The sequence below is a fragment of the Puma concolor genome, chromosome C2, assembly GCF_028749965.1.
Source record: "Puma concolor isolate L17-30 chromosome C2, mPumCon1.1.hap2, whole genome shotgun sequence".
NCBI lineage: Eukaryota > Metazoa > Chordata > Mammalia > Carnivora > Felidae > Puma > Puma concolor.
Window position 1 is genome coordinate 156,484,320 of NC_141675.1, and position 4,457 is coordinate 156,488,776.

General features: G+C 56.7%; 1 long non-coding RNA gene across 1 annotated transcript; it reads left to right on the forward strand.

Annotated features, from left to right (window-relative positions):
• On the forward strand, window positions 1-1,727 carry LOC147577641 (uncharacterized). Its single transcript, XR_015255884.1, has 2 exons — window positions 1-847; window positions 921-1,727. It is a non-coding gene; the product is annotated as an uncharacterized LOC147577641 (long non-coding RNA).
• Window positions 1,728-4,457: the final 2,730 nt, after the last annotated feature.

A 4,457-nucleotide genomic window follows, 5' to 3' on the forward strand; every position in this document is an offset into this window, starting at 1 on the left:
GTGGGCACAACCAATCCAGCGATTACAGGGGGCAAGCGTGAATGCCTTCCATCTGCGTGCACTTTACAGTAATTCCTGTAATAAGCAACCCACCGGGGACAAGGTGACCCGAGGGTGGCGGAGACAGACCTGGAATCCGCACGTTCCCTGCCATGATCCTACGCCGCGCAGCACGTGGGCACGAGCCTGCAGAGTCAGAGAGCAAGTCTTCACCCGGATTTGTCGCCGTGTCTCATTTTTCAGTGATTCTGATGGAGTCATCGTCACCCCCACCCAGTGCGAGGTGTAATTGTACCCGTGCACCCCTGGGGTCACCACACCCATTCTCTCGGCGCCTGGTTTCCCGGGGTGGGGGGTACCAGCTCCGTCTCGGGGACCCCATCCTTGTCGCTGAGCTGGGAGGGGGAGGAGCCACCGGGGCAGGGGGATGCCACCTGCGGGCCCCAGAGTCCCTTCCGGCTCTGCCTCCCCGTCCGGTCCAATCCGACCTTCCCTAGGTTGAGGGGGCCACAGACATGAAGCCAGGAACTCCGTGGAGGGAAGCAGCCCAGCCTGAGTCCTCGGGGCTCTTCCCCAGGTGACAGAAAGAAGGTGGCTGCCGGGTCCCGGGGTGGGGGGCGGTGACAGCCAAAGGTCCCCCTTTAGCCCTCCCCTTTCTGTGTGTTCAAGCACCCAAGGATCCTTCCTGGACACGTTCCTGATTATCCACACGGGTGTCGTCTGAACTGCATGCTTCTGTGTCCGTGAAGATGGGGGACGAACCCCGCCCCCACATGCCGCGGGGGTCACGCCAGCAGCCTTGCTAACGCGCACTCGATCTTCGATCTTCGCTGGAGAACAGCAGCAGGTCCAAGGCCTCCCCGAGGGAACCGGAGTTAGCGCGGGATGGTTTCCAGGGGCTCACGTCCCATTGTTCCCAGGCAGGACAGAGCGGTGCAGGCTGGCTGGTCTTTGTCACCGAGGAGCGGGACGTTCGAAGCCGGGGCCAGCAGGTGAAACACCAAGCGGGTGGAAAGGAGACCCCCCCATTGAACAGACCCCTTTGAAAGGCACTAGAGAAGGGAATGTTCCAGGGGTAAAGGGGGGTGTCAAGGAAGCTGGTCCTCGCCGACGCCGGCTGCACGACCTCAGAAAGTCCAGGCCAATATTTGTATGAAGGCGGTAGCAGGCTGGGGACACCCAGGGCTCCCGCAGAAGTCCCCCTGCAGGGCGACAGCATTCACTGTTACCCCAGAGGCCCCTTGGCCACACTGCTTCGTGGGACACGGATGCCAGGCTGCCCAATCTCCAGGGGAAGCCGGTAGATGAAGCCACCTAGGGTCTTGTCAAAAACCACAGCCCCCGAGTGGTGTCACTTTGGCCGGGTCCCCGAGCCAGGAATTTACACGTAACCTAACTGTGGGTCCGGCCTCCCGCAGAAATGTAGTCTCAACCTGGGAGTCAGGAGTTTTCTGGTGGGCTCAGATGGGGTGACCGGTCCCCTGGACCTTCCCCATTGCCCCCACCCCAGGAGGAGGAGGGGATCTGCGGGATCAACCCCCACCCACCCAGGGAAGGTGGCCCGGCCTGAAACAACCCTTCCTTTCTTTTGCTAATAACTTCCTTGTCCCACCCTCCTTCCTACAAAAACCTTCCATTTTGTTGGAACGCGAGCCCCCTGTGCTCGCTGGATGGGGCGCTGCCCCATTCATGAGTGGCTTAATAAAGCCCGTCAGATCTTCAAATTACTCACTTGAATTTTTTTTTTTATTAAAAAAAATTTTTTTTAACGTTTATTTATTTTTGGGACAGAGAGAGACAGAGCATGAACGGGGGAGGGGCAGAGAGAGAGGGAGACACAGAATCGGAAGCAGGCTCCGGGCTCTGAGCCATCAGCCCAGAGCCCGACGCGGGGCTCGAACTCACGGACCGCGAGATGGTGACCTGAGCTGAAGTCGGATGCTTAACCGACTGACCCACCCAGGCGCCCCTCGCTTGAATTTTTTTAACAGTCTTAGCCAATACAACTGAGTTCAGACAAATCAATAAGTAAAAATAAAGAGAATTAAAGGGAATTAAAAACGTGCAATTTTTGGATTTAGCCCGCAACGTGCCATGACACGGTCCAATTGGACAGGACTGCCCCTGGTAGGGGCCCGAAGTCCAGAAAGTTCTGGAACTCCCCGAGAGCCCCCTGGTTATTACGGACACCGCTAGGGCTAACACGTGTGTGGTGCATACTGCTCACAATCCCTCCTGAGCTGGGAGCAGCCTTTGTAAAGAAGAAAAAAGGCCACTCTGCAGCTCAGTGTCCTTCTTCTTGACGATTCTCTAAGGCCTCAGTCCCATCAGAGGGGCCTTTGGAAATCATCTGGCATTTAGTCCAAGCAGTTGTAGAGGGCCGGTTGGCATTACTTGCTGCAGTAATAAAACCGTGCATATTCATTAAAAAACATCATGGCTCCTCTGTGATGAGGTCTTTTTGGGGTGACAGTGGGGTTCGTGGGGTCCGGAGCCAACGGCCGAGAAAGAATTCTTGAAGTTGTCTTTGGCGCAAAAAGGTCGTCCTTTGAAGCCCTGGGACAGGACCCAAGGCAGGAAGAGCTGCCCCGGGAGCAGGCGCGGAGACTGGTTTTATACCATGGGGTTGGGGGAGGTAAAGGCCAGAGGAAGTTTCCAGTGAGATTTTCCTATGCTAAAGAAGACTTCCAGGATCCTGGAGGCCTAGCTATTGTCAAACTAGGGTTGTTTGCCCTCTAGCAAAGCATTAGCAGTAAGACAGTAGAGAGTTCCTGGAGAGACCTTGTACTCTGGGCCTCAAGTAGTTGTCAATGGGCTGCAGGTTAGAAGGAAATTTAATTTGATCTGCCATTTCCTTCTGCCTTTGTTTCCCACGTCACCATGGAGGGGTGATGCTGGGGCTCCAGGAAACGGAGTCTATAGGTTTCTGGAGATTAGCTATTGATAAGATCGCCTTTTTCTGGTGATTTACTAAGATACTTGTAAATAGACTCAGGCCGGGTAGGACTGTGATCTCTATCAGTTAACCATTTGTTTCTCCCTTTCCTTTGTTCTCAGGCAGCCAGGAGTGCCTGAGGAATGTCACACATGTCCCACGGTGGAGGGAGGGGGTTGGGGTGGGGGGTTCGGCCTGTCAGCGTGCCTTAAGCTCCCTCATCACTCTGCAGTGGAAAATAAGACATATCTGGGGACGCCTGGTGGCCCAGTTAGTTAAGTGTCCGACTTCAGCTCAGGTCATGGATCTCACGGTTTGTGGGTTCGAGCCCCCGCGTCGGGCTCTGTGCTGACAGCTGGGAGCCCGGAGCCTGCTTAGGGTTCTGTATCTTTCTCTCGCTCTCTCTGCCTCTACCCCGCTCGCACTCTGTCTCTCGAAAATAAAGAAACGTTTTAAAAGAAAAAAAAAGACATGTCCAGGCCAGGCCTCACCCAGGCCTCCAGCGGGCAGGCTCCAGATGCCGGGGCTGTGTGTGCCCGGCTGTTGGTTCAAATGCGCTTAGCCACGTGGCTCGGGGAGAAAATGGTCTTTCAAAAACAACTATTTTGTCTTAAAATACATTTGATCTAGGAAGTTAACACAAAACTGAAGGAACGGGAAAAAGACGGTCGACGTGAAGTTCAGTTGGTGCCAGAGATGCGTTTAGTGCGGGAGGGGCGGGGGGGGGGGGGCTGTCCTGCTCTGTGTGGGCCGTGACCCTGAGCCCTCCGCCTCCCCCCACCGCCCACCAGCCAGCAGCGCATGGAGGAGGGGGGGGGGGCGCTCCCGGCCCCTGGGGCATCGCAGGCTGGGGACAAAGCAGACACAGGACGTGTCTCCTCTCTGTCTCTCTCCCCATCTCCATGAGGGTGTCCTCTGGGAGGTCCAGAAACCGGTGGAGGTGAGTGACCCAGATGCCCTCTCCTCACCAAAGCTCCTCCCCCTTCCCAGACAGTGTGGAGTCAGCGACATAGATAGATGCTTCCTGCCGGCGGCGGGTTTGTGACTTACGCACAAGCCTAGGGAGAGGTGGGGAGAGCCAGCCTGCCAACACCGCAGGTGACAAATGAGAGTCCAAACAGGGGACGTCCAGAAGGCCATTAGAGGAATTGTCCCCGTGCCCGAGGCTGCTGCTCTTGCTGGACTGCCCACGGTACCTGATGACTCTGTCACCACAAGACGGGGAAGGGGGAGCCAGGGAGGACAGGAGGTGCCAGATGAGCCGGGAAGGCGTCCTCTCCTACATCCTGGAGCTCTGGGCACAGCCACCAGACTGCAAGATTCCGCCGACAGGAAACGTCCAGAACGGGCAAGTCCCTGGAGGCCAAAAGCGGATTCCTGGTTGCCGGCGGCTGAGGGGAGAAGGGGGTGAAGACAATGTCCTGGAACTAGATGGTGGTGATGGTCGCGCAACACTTGGAGGGTACTCAAGGGTTAAGGGGCGCCTGGGTGGCTCCGTCAGTTACGTGGTGACTCCTGATTT